The 12,816-nt window shown below is 45.7% G+C and overlaps 1 pseudogene; it reads right to left on the reverse strand.

Moving 5' to 3' along the window:
* Positions 1–2,927: 2,927 nt before the first annotated feature.
* LOC134937086 (5S ribosomal RNA) lies at positions 2,928–3,047 on the reverse strand (annotated as a pseudogene).
* Between the last annotated feature and the right edge of the window lie 9,769 nt (positions 3,048–12,816).

A 12,816-nucleotide genomic window follows, 5' to 3' on the forward strand; every position in this document is an offset into this window, starting at 1 on the left:
GTTATGTTATTTCTCATGGGGTGAACAATGTGAATAATTCATGTGGGGAGCAATAGGATTTATGTGGGGAGAAATGTGATTGATTTATGTGTGAGCAACATGATTTATGTGGGGAGCAATAGGATTTATGTAGGAAGCAACATGATGTATGTGGGGAGCAATGTGATTGTTTTTCCTGTGTAGGCCAATGTATGTGTGGCTTCTGCAGCACAACTCTTTTATTTAATGCTCTGCTATGTTGTGAACATTAATTTCTGCCACAGGTTAAATTGGTTTCCACAGGGAAACATCGGGGTGTAGAGCCGATCTTGATCCAGAGGCACCAACAAGCTAAAGCTTTAGGCTGTCCCAGGATGCATTCGGGCCTTCTCTATAACCCCGCCTCCAGGCACTGTGAGCTCAGTTTTGAGTTGGTGCCTGCAGACAGTAGGTTACTTAATGGGTGGCTGCGCTGGGCTTTCTAAGATGACTTCAAGGGTTGCAGCACCGATATGTCAGTGTGACATTCAGTGCTGCGACTCCATTACCTCCCATGCGGAATCACAAACTCCCGCGGCCTGTTCCCGAGTACTTGCAGCAGAGACAGTCTTGCATTAGGCACACGGTTGCAGTCGCTCTCCTAGTTCGCGTAGCTGCTACGGGGAGGTGGTAAGAGGGTTCCCCAGACGGGACCCACCATTAAATCGCATTCCTTCCGTGACCTAAGGAGTCGGGTCGCGGTGCTGGCGTGGAAACTGTCACGAGCAGGGACCCCACTAGACCACCAGGGCGTATTGAGTACAGGTTGAGTGTACTAACACCCCATTTAATAAGGCTCACAGTACCTGGGGTGGAAGTCCAGCATAGGGGAGTCGGCGCTTGCCCTGTAGCCCCCACCCCGGCCCAGGGTGCATCTACTGCAGAATTTCCCACTCTGGAGCTGCCTCACACTCTCACTCACTCCTTGACTGAGACGCTGGGCGCCATCTTCTTAGCATAGCTGTGGCTGGTCTCCGGGACTGCAGGGCAAGGTCTCCCTTGTAAAGTCGCCTGTATACAGCGCTGTGACTTTACAAACAATTGAGTATTCTACATGTCTAGTTAAGAAAAAGTGTACCTATTACAGGATATATTGTTAGAGTATTCTGATAAATACCTCCGGTCTACGACCGTGCTGTGTTTTATATATATATATATATATATATATATATATCTGTACATATACTAGTTCAGTGCAGTTTTATTATCATAATAACTATCTGCATTTGCCTGTGACTGTGTGTGCCTGTATCTGCTGTGTGGTTTCACTTTTCAGTGTTTCCCAGATATACCTATCACTATATCCTGTATCCTAAGGAACTAGGTGCATCAGGGTCATATATATATATATATATATATATATGTAAAAAATATGAGTAAAGCGCCACATGTGGGGGAAAACAACACCTGAAATAGAATACACTTATATGTAAAATCACTCCCTTATGAGTAATAGGGTGTCAGCCGTCCCCTGAACAATTTTACAGCATTGGTGAGATGCTGTATAGGATTAGATAAGTATGGGTAGATAGGGGAATGGCGACCAACCGGTGTTTTTTTATACAAAAATATTTAGCGGACTAGTACTAAGAATGAAGGATTGGATTAAGGAAATGACTCCTTTTTATGTAAAAGAGAAATAACAATTTATTTTATCAATAAAAAATATATATTTTTTACACTTTGCTTTTCTAAAAGATACATATAAAACCGATTCCTCTACAGATATAAAAAATGTATAAAAACGGATTATATAGTAAAAAGCAGTTGTATAAAATATTTTAAGACATAAAATGGAAAGAGATAAAAAAATATATTTTTAAAAAGATTTTTTGTAGTTAGTAAAAAGCAGCTTAACTTAGGGTGGAAGGTCATACAGGAAATCCCAACGCGTTTCGTCTATCTGACTTCATCAAGGGGTAGTGACTGAATGATCCCAGTGGGCTTAAATACCCACAGATAAGGAGCTACTGGTTATGACATCACTTCCTGTCTGTTAGTAATGAGAAAATGTATTCCACATATAATTTACATTAAAACATTATAAACAATGATGGAGCAGTATAGTGGATGACATGGGGAGGCTTCCCATGTTAACATTGAAAAAACGAGTGTTATAACTTAGTTTTAGCAGTTTAAATCAATAATTTTGTGTTAAAAGGCGCACTTCCGCCACACTTCCGGTTTCGGCAGGGCTTCAGTGCGCGTGCGCAGATGCCCCACTTCCGGTTTCGCGTCTCCGGAGTGCGCATGTGCAGACGCCGCACTTCCGGTTTTCGCGTCTTATTCACTGTGGGTGTTCAGGGCTTCATGCCCCACTTCCGTTCTGACAGTTCATGTATTTCTATGCCCCACTTCCGGTTTGTGAGTCCGGAGTCACATGGTCTTTTTGTGAGGATGTATGGGAGAGTTCTGTGTAAGAGCGGCGGCCATTTTATTGAAGTCCCTATTTGAGGACAATTATTCTCCATATATAGATCCCATTGACATGAAATAAACGGAAAAAGACAATCGTTAGTATCAATGTACTTTAAATATTGTCAGTAGAGATGCGTTTTTTGCGTGGAATTGTGTCCACTGTCCATTCTTATATATGAGGCATACTGTTAGATTAATAAATGACATTTTTATAGCAGAAGAAAAAACGGACTTTACCACCTGATTAGACTGGCATATGTTATTCATAAGCACAAATATGGGTATTTTTTGGTCTAGATTAATTATATTATATATATATTATGTGCAAGTGTGAAGATATCTATATTTATAGTGCATATACTTAAATGTCATATATGTGCTTTTAGTGACAAATAATGCTATATGCTTAATTATGCGCTCTAATGGTAAGAGAATCATACGTATTGCATAAATAAACATATTTAGACACATTCGAGTTTTTTAGAAACCATTTTTTACAGTACTTTAGCTTCCCAGGGGGTCTCCCTCTTGGTACTGTTAAAGCCCAACACTGCTTAGCTTCCAAGATCGGACGGGCTTGGGCGTGGAGCCAGTGTGGTATGACTGTATCTTATTGGTTATGAGAGGCACACTCATTTCTGTGTCAAAAATGTTTTTATTTTCAAGCTCACGTATACAGTAGTTTAGTATTGTGACAGTCGTGGAATAAAATATGAAGATATCAATGACCTTATAGGAAGGGGGCAATTTCGTAGCCCTCATTAAATCCTGCCGGGTGCATCGTGTTGAGCTGGTAAATCCAAAACATTTCCCTTTGGGACAGTTTATTCGCCAAGTCTCCTCCTCTTTCTCCAATCTGTACGTGTTCTATTGCTTTAAAAGAGAGGTCTTCTGGGTTTGAGTTGTGTTCCAAAAGGAAATGTCTGTAGATGAGGTGGGTGTCGAGCTTGTTTTTGATGCTCCTGATGTGTTCCTGGATTCTTATTTTGAGTACACGCTTCGTTTTCCCCACATACTTCTTCTTGCATGTGCACTCCAATAGGTAGATGACTGAGCTGCTGTTGCAATTGAGAAATTCCTTTATCTTGAATTCTTTATTATTTCCAGAGTCAGAGAAAGTTTTCCTGTTTGGGTTTAAGAACTTGCAGATATTGCACCGTCCGCATTTGTAAGCTCCCGTACATTTCATGAATGTTTGGGATATTTTTTCTTTATTGGTGTTGCATAGCATGCTTGGTGCAAGGTGGTCTTTGAGACTTTTGGATTTACGGAAGACTATCTGCGGTTTTTCCGGTAGAATTTCCTTTAGTACCGGATCCATAAGCAGGATTTTCCAATGTTCCCTGAGGGATGTTTTTATATGATTCTCATGTTGGTTAAACGTGGTAATGAATGCAGTAGATTCCTTCGGGGCTTCCTTCCTTTTGTATTCTAGAAGGTCTTCCCTTTTTAAGGTGTTTGTTCTTAAAGTAGCTTTGTCCAATATTGATCTTGGGTATGACTTATCCTCAAAGCGTTTTCTGTAGATGGCTAACTGTTCATTGCAGTCCTCTTTCCTGCTGCAGTTCCGTTTTATTCTATGGAACTGAGAGTAAGGGATGTTATCCTTCCATGTTTTTGCGTGGCTACTTTGATAATGTAGGTAGCTATTTTTATCTACTCCTTTGATGAAGTTCCTGGTTACCACTGTTGAACCTTCGCCTATTAATACAAGATCCAAGTACTCTATAGAAGTTTTACTTGTATTGTACGTGAAGGTAAGATTCATATCGTTGGTTTTTAAAATATTAAAAAATTCCATAAAAAGTTCCAGACTGCCATCCCATATTATTAAAATGTCATCGATATAGCGTTTGTATAAAATCACATTATTCTTGTAAAATTGGGTATTATACACATGAAGTTCCTCCCATATTCCCATAAATAGGTTTGCAAAGCTTGGTGCAAATATCGTACCCATCGCGGTCCCACAGCGTTGAAGATAAAAACTCTCTAAAAATTTAAAATAATTTCGGCTTAAGATAAAATTCATCACATCACAGATAAAAGATCTTTGTGTAGTTGAGAGGGTGGGGTCTTTGTCTAAAAACTCCTTGCAAGCCTTAATACCTTTAGAATGCTCGATGCACGTATACAGAGACTGGACATCCAAAGTAATCCATAAAAAGGTGTCCTTCCCTTCGACTGATTTCATCAGGTTCAATACCATAGTGGTATCTTTAAGGTAAGAAGGTAATTCCTTGACATATGGGTTTAAGAAGACATCCACATATTCAGATAGTTTCGATGTTAGGGAGTCAATGCCGGCGACAATGGGTCTCCCTGGGGGATTCAAGAGGTTTTTATGAATCTTCGGTAAATAGTAGAAGATGGGGGTAATGGGACTAGATTGCATTAGGAATTGGAATTCTTCCTTAGTGATACTTCCATTCCGGAGTCCTTGTGTGAGGAGTAATCTCAACTCTTCTATGTAGGCGTCCTTGGGATCATTCTGTAGTGGTTCATAGGATGCGATGTCTCCTAATAAACGATGAGCTTCTTTCACATAGTTGTCTCGATCCAGAATAACTAGTCCCCCCCCTTTATCAGCCGGTTTTATCACTATTTCCGAATTTTTCTGTAATTTCTTGAGTGCCTCTTTTTCTCTGTTGGTGAGATTTTTTGTGGCCACTGGTGCAAGGTTGGTGTCGCACAAATCTTTTTTCACCAAATCGTAAAATATGCTGATATGGTTGCCTTTTGATTCGATCGGATAATATTTTGATTTGCGCTTCAACCCAGACCTTGATGCTTCCTCATAGTTCGTGATGATGGCATTATCCTTACGTGCAAAATGTCTTTTGAGTGTGAGCTTACGGATGAATTTATTTAAGTCTATAAATGTCTCAAATTTATTCAATTTCTCTGTGGGTGCGAATGATAAACCTTTACTTAATAGTGAGGTTTCATAATTTGTTAGTACATGTTTCGAAATGTTAAAAATGCCCTGCTCTTCAGGGACTAGTGCTGTACATTCCTCCTTTTTGTGTTGTAATCTTTCCCTCCTGCCGCCCCGTTTTCCTCTTCTTCTGCATGGGGCCTTTTTAGAGGGGATGCATGTGTTGATTCTTCTTGTAGTGTGCCTCTGAACGTGTTTTTTGGACGAGCTCCTAGGCGTGGTGATAAAAAAACCTTTTCGTCTGTTGATCCTAATCTTCGTAGAGTGGAATATTTGTTTTGTGTCTTGATCTTTTGTGTATGGTGAGAGTCGTTTCTGGTATTTGATCTGCCTCTGTGTGGAACCGTTTTCCACACCTGGTTCCCACGATTTTGTGTATTTGTGGTAGTGAATCTGCTCCAATTTTTTGTTTTACCATTGTCATAGTCCTCTTTGTCACGAAGAAACTTCTTTTCTTTGCCCCGTATGACTTCTTCCTCTATACGTTCTATTTTCTTATTAAGAACCTGTTCATTGATTTTGTAGTCCTCTTTGGTCTTATGAGGTTCTAGTTCGCTTTCCTTCTCCTTTATGTCTTTCTCAATGGAAGGGACATTCTTTCTCCTTTCGGCAATCAACAATTTCATCAAATTTATTGAGCACGTGTGTAGGGTGGAGTCCCATTTTTCCATGAATTCTGGATCAGATGTTCCAATGGTGGGTTGTTTCACTAGTCTCAGTCCCCTCGGTACTCTGTTGACTGATATGTAGTGTTCCAAACCTTTTATGTCCCACCATGTTTTAATTTCTTTCACCAGGAGTCTCTCCATGTCCCAAAACAGATCATCCAAGTCCCTGGATATATATAGAGTGTCACAGTATTTACCCATTACATGTATTCTACTGTGTACTCAGTCAAATAATACCGGATGTATTTGCAGGTATTGTGTACTCTGTCTGGCTTACTAAGTTGCTCTGGTGTTGCATTTGTTTACAATGTCTAAAAAGTAGGGCAGTAAGTCTGTGGATGCTCCTTCATCATACAGAGCATGTGCCAAAGATTTACCAGAGGGGGAAGCTGTGTATAATGATCTGTGTACTATGGGGGTCATTCCGAGTTGGCACAGCTAAGATCATCTTCCCAGACATGCAGGGGGTTGCCCAGCACAGGGCTAGTCTGCCCCGCATGTCAGTCCAGCCCCCCCCCCCTGCACAAGTACAAAAGCATCACACAGCGATGATGCTTTTGTACTTGAAGAGTAACTCTCGGCCAGCGCAGCTCCTGCGTTACTCGTCGCTGCCCTGGGTCGCAGCAGCTGCTTGTGACGTCACGCAGCTGGTGCGGCCCGCCCCCGCATGGTCCGGCCAGGCCTGCGTTGGCCGGACCGTGCCCCAAAAATGGCGGCTGAAGGCCGTCATGCCACCCCCTCCCACCCAGCGAATGCTTCTGCCTGTCAATCAGGCAGAGGCGATCACTAGGCAACGACGGCCATCTGGTATTCGCTGGCGCACTACGGCGCCGGCACATGCGCAGTCCTGGCCCGATCGCTGCTCTGCAAATCGTGCGATCAGGTCGAAATGACTCCCATGTGTCATACATCTCCCAGTCAGTCCGCAGCTCCTGTAAACAATCAGGAGCCACACTGTGCTGCATTCACAAACCTACTGGGTACTTTGATGGAACGCCTTATGCCCCCCATGGGACCACCTCTGTCATTACAGCCACAAATTGACCCTATGGTCAATCCACCTTGGGCAGAAAATCTGTCTTACCAGTTGCAGCAATTAAATCGTTCCTTGGTCAGGCAAAAATCTACTCCAGGTTACTCTCATGTCTATGGGTCATCTAAGCGGGCTGCTTCCTCCACACAATCCACTAATCTCTCAGATGTTTCATCTGAAGAGGAGGGGGATCATACTGTCCTGTCAGACACAAGGTGGTTAAAAATCTATTACCCCATTCCGACCATTTGGTGGACATCAGGCAGAAACCCTGATTTAATCCAGGGAAGAAATTCCCCCAGTCTAAAAGGGCCTTGGCTTGCTATCCTCTCCCTGCAGAGTTATGTAACAAGTGGGAAAATTCACCGCTGGTGGATTCTCATGTCACCCGCCTAGTGGTGTCATCCACTCTGCCTGTCACCACTGTGACTTCACTGAAGGAACTGACAGATAAGCATGTGGAGGGATGCCTGAAGTCTATTTACTCCCTTACAGGTGCTGCACATAGACCCACTATCGCGGCCTCTTGGGCTGCAAAAGGAATTGAAGCATGGATTCAGGCATTAGAGGAAGAGCTGCCCGAGGATATATCTGACAATGCCAGACAGTACCTGTCTCACATTACCACCGCTGCCTATTACATACAGGAGGCGTCCTCTGAGGTGTGTGTGTTGGCAGCCAAGGCGTCGAATATGTCTCTCCTGGCTCGCCATATTCTGTGGTTGAGGTCATGGAAGGTGGACCTAGACTCCAAAAAGACCTTGGAGGTATTCCCCTTTAAGGGGGACATTTTGTTTGGGGAAGACCTAAATAAAATTGTGTCTGAATTGGCGGATGCTAAGACTGCCTTTCTCCCAAATTCTAATCCTTCTGCACAGAAGGCTAAAGGTACCACTTTTTGTTCCTTTCGGCTTCAAGGGAAAGCAAAAGGTCAGGCATACCCGAGACAATCTAGTGCTCCCAAAACCACTAAGTCCAAGGCAAAGCAGTCCTGGGCGGCCCGCTTCTAAACCAGATAAGCCTGCTGCATGACGGGGTGGGTCTCCCCCTGGGAATCCCCAGGGTGGGAGGGTGACTTCTGCAGTTCATTCAGGGCTGGTTAAAGACCACTTCAGATGCATGGGTGTGGGAAGTTGTCTCTCACGGGTATGCAATCTCATTCAAGAGACGTCCCCCACACCAGTTTTGCACCACGGTTAACCCTTCGGATCAGTTACAAGGCGCAAGCTCTGCAAAAGGTTGTAAGTTCCCTCCTGAATACAGTAGTGGTAGTGCCAGTTCCTGTGGCTCAGAGAGGCAGAGGTTACTACTCGACCCTGTTCCTAGTTTCGAAACCCAATGGGTCTTTCCGATCTATACTCAACCTCAAATCACTAAACAAGATTGTGAGAGAAGTCCAAGTTCCATAAGGAAACACTGTGTTTAATTGTACTGGCTATGGAACCCGGAGACTATATGGTATCCCTGAATATACAGAATGCGTACCTGCATGTACCCATTGCCATGTTGTATCAGCAGTATCTGCGGTTTGCTATTGGCAACCTCCACTATGAGTTCCAGGCTCTGCCATTTGGACTGGCTTTCGGCTCCTCGGATCTTCACCAAGGTCATGGCCGTAATGATGGCTCATCTCCGTCACTTGGGAGTCAGGATCCTGACGTATCTGGATGACTTGCTGATTCTGGAAAACTCCCACGATGTCCACCTCTGTCATCTGCAAATGACGGTAAGCTTCCTACAACCTCATGGGTGGTTTATCAATTGGAAGAAATCCTCGCTGGTCCCTGCTCAGAGCATGGTGCACCTGGGGGCACTGCTGGACACATACAGTCAACGACTGTTTCTGTCTCCAGAAAAAGTCCTGAGACTTCAAAACAGGATAAGATGCTTCCTTTGTCGATACACTCGGCGATGCAAGTACTTGGCCTGATGGTGTCGCCATTCAACATGGTAGAGTACGCTCAATTTCATTCTCGCCCTCTGCAGAGGTTAAACCTTTCCTAGTGGGACAGCCTACCTGATCGGATCAAATCTCACATGATCACTTTGGCTCCAGAGGTTCGTCTGTCGCTGACCTGGTGGCTATAGGACCAACAATTGAGCAGGGGCTGTCCCTTCTGGATCCCCAACTGGGTCCTGCTGACAATGGACGCCAGTCTGAGGGGATGGGGTGTGGTGTTGGAGCAACACTCTTTTCAGGGTCGCTGGACCAAGGAGGAATCACTCCTCCCAATAAACATTCTGGAGTTGCGGGCGGTGTTCAATACATTGACTCTTGCCCTGCCACTGGTACAGAACAGGCCGGTTCAGGTGCAGTCAGACAATGCCACTACGGTAGCATACATAAACCATCAAGGCGGCACTCAAAGCCGCATGGCTATGTGGAAGTGTCAACAATCCTTCGTTGGGCAGAGCGCCATCTCCCAGCAATATCGGCAGTGTTCATTCCGGGCGTCCTAAACTGGGAAGCGCACTTCCTCAGTCACCAGGACGTGCATGCTGGAGAGTGGAGTCTTCATCCAGAAGTCTTTCAACTCCTTCTGGACAAGTGGGGCCTACCAGCTGTAGACCTGATGGCGTCTCGACACAATCACAAGGTTCCAGTCTTCGGATCAAGGACCACGGATCCTCAAGCAGCATTCGTGGAAGCATTGGCAATTCCATGGAACTTTCGGATGCCCTACGTGTTCCTTCCAGTGTCACTCCTGCCCAGGGTCCTGCGGAAGTTCAAACAAGAAAGAGGATTTCTACTTCTAGTTGCTCCACCGTGGCCCAGATGGCATTGGTTTTCAGACCTGCAGGGTCTATCGACAGAGCATCCTCTTCTGCTTCCTCAGCGGTCAGACCTCTTAGTACAGGGCCCTTGTCTTTATCAGGACCTGGCCAGGCTGGCTTTGAAATTGTGGCTCTTGAAGCATCACTCCTGAGATCCAAAGGATTCTCTGAGGCGGTCGTCAAAACTATGTTACAAGCCCATAAACCGGCTTCAGCTTTGATTTATTACAGAGTCTGGAATTTTTACTTCACCTGGTGTGCAGATAAGAATTATGATGCATAAAGATTCAGAACTTCCAGAATTCTGGCTTTTCTGCAAAGAGGCCTCGACTCAGGCCTTCATCTGGCCTCCCTCAAGGTTCACATATCTGCCTTGTCAGTATGGTTTCAGAGAAAGATTGCGTCTTTACCTGACGTTCATACATTCACTCAGGGTGTCCTACAGATTCAGCCTCCCTATGTCCCTCCTGTGGATCCATGGGATCTGTCTGTTGTCCTGAATGCCCTGCAAGAGTCTCCATTTGAACCTCTTGAGATGGTGGACCTTAAATGGCTCACAGCCAAGGTTTTGTTTTTACTGGCTATTGCCTCTGTTAGAAGGGTGTCGGACTTAGGTGCATTGTCCTGTCGTCCACCCTTTGTTATATTTCATTGTGACAGAGCAGTTCTTAGAACTCGCCCAGGTACAGTATTTTACCTAAGGTGGTGTCATATTTTCACCTTAACCAAGAGATTGTGGTTCCGGCCTTTATCTCTTCCGATTTGTCCTCCAAAGAGCGGTCTTTGGATGTGGAACAGGCTTTCCGTATATATGTGGAGAGGACTGCCTCTATCAGGAGGTCAGACTCCCTTTTTGTCTTGTTTGGTTTTCACAAACGTGGCTGGCCTGCGAATAAACAAACTTTGGCCAGATGGATTAGAATGGTGATTGCACAAGCTTATGCGCATGCTGGTCTCCCAGCTCCTGCTGCTATTAATGCCCATTCTACTCGGTCTGTTGGACCTACTTGGGCGGCTCACCGTGGTCTGTCTGCAGAACAGTTGTGAAAGGTGGCTACGTGGTCCTCTGTGAACACGTTTATTAGGTTCTTTGCCTTTGATACTTCAACCTCCCAGGATGCTTCCCTTGGATGCAGAGTTCTCATACCCGCTAAGGCGCGTCCCCTCCCTTAAGGAACTGCTTTAGGATATCCCCGATGTATCCCTGTGGAAACCAATGTAACCTGCTGCAGTAAAGGAGAGTTATGGTAGACTTACCATTGTTAACTCTCTTACTGCAAGGTACATTGGGTTCAACAGGTCACCTACACCTTGACAAAGGGGTTGAACTCCCCGAAACGTTGGTGCGCGGTTGATGTAACTGTTTACCAATACACAACTTCTGATACAAGACCCTGAGTGCCGCAGCATTTGTTTTCTTTATATATATATATATATATATATTCCATGGTATAAGACCCAAGATCATTTTGCTCTACCACTGCCAGTCTCCAGCATATACACACAGGGCCAGATTAAGCCATCAAGGGGCATTGGGGCAAGCCTTCCTGGCTATGTGCGGGCTTCCTCCCCCATACCGCCATGAGGCAGCAGCGCAGATTCTATCTGCTTTCCTGTAGGGTCATAGAGAGCCTTATCAGGGCGTGGGTACTGGAGAGAGCCAGTGGCTCATTAGTCACCCATGTGTCCCTCAGCCTCATCTCCTCCTGTTTTTAAGCTTCATCCGACCCCCTTTGTCTCTCAATCCCCACCCTGTATCTTTCAACCACACCAATCCATGTCTCTCAGCCCCCTCCCCTGTGTCTCAGTCTCATCCCGCTGTGCCTCTCAACCTTATCCTCCCCCGAGGGGAAGGAGTGTCTGAGTGAGGATGAACTTTGCACATACAGTGTCGGTTGATTCTATATCGGAGTGGGAGAAGGGACCTTCTGACGTACCTAGGGGAGGAGGCACGTCACCAGGGGGAGGAGCTACGGCCGAACAGGGTACCCGAAAAGTAAGCTCGCCATGCTTCGGGCTCGGTGGCTCGCTCCACTCGCCACCTAATTACTAAGGGTAATGGTGGCGTGGATAGTAGAGGAACTATCCTGCTGGCCTAGCTCCTCCCCCTTTTGTCATGGCTCCTCCCCCTGATGGAAAAGGTCCCTTAGGCCACTTGGATCTAGCATCATCCAAGTGGCCTAAGGGACCTTTTCCATCAGGGGGAGGAGCCACGACAAAAGGGGGAGGAGCTAGGCCAGCAGGATAGTTCCTCTACTATCCACGCCACCATTACCCTTAGCAATTAGGTGGCGAGTGGAGCGAGCCACCGAGCCCGAAGCATGGCGAGCGTACTTTTCGGGTACCCTGTTCGGCCGTAGCTCCTCCCCCTGGTGACGTGCCTCCTCCCCTAGGTACGTCAGAAGGTCCCTTCTCCCACTCCGATATAGAATCAACCGACACTGTATGTGCAAAGTTCATCCTCACTCAGACACTCCTTCCCCTCTCAGCAGCAGCACTGGGGTCTCCTGCTTTCCCGACTAGTCCAGCTTCCTCCCTTTCTCCTACATCCTCATTCTCTGGCCCAGCCATAAGCGATATCTGAGTGAGGAAGAGGAGGGTGGCTGAGATGTGGGGGTCAAGGACCCGATGTCAAAGGGGGCCATTTGTCCCCCTCAGCAGCACTGCAAAGGGGGCCAATGTTCCCTTCAGCAACTGACTCACTGCCCCGCCCTTTTTCAAGGACTCAGAGTTGCTTCTGAAAGCGGAGGCTGGGTCTGAGCAACTCCTGCCAGGGAAACCTCTGAGAGAGGGAGAACCGGAGGTACTCACCTCCTGAGCCTTAATATGACTCTGCATACACAGCATTTTTATTACCTCAAATGCAGCAATCTACTCCCCCAAGTGTGACTGAATGGAGAATTCTCATCTTCCACGGTACCCTCTCCTCACTTTCACAGCACCCAACCGTGCCAGAAACTCTCTCC

This window comes from Pseudophryne corroboree, chromosome 6 (assembly GCF_028390025.1).
Source record: "Pseudophryne corroboree isolate aPseCor3 chromosome 6, aPseCor3.hap2, whole genome shotgun sequence".
NCBI classification, from domain to species: domain Eukaryota; kingdom Metazoa; phylum Chordata; class Amphibia; order Anura; family Myobatrachidae; genus Pseudophryne; species Pseudophryne corroboree.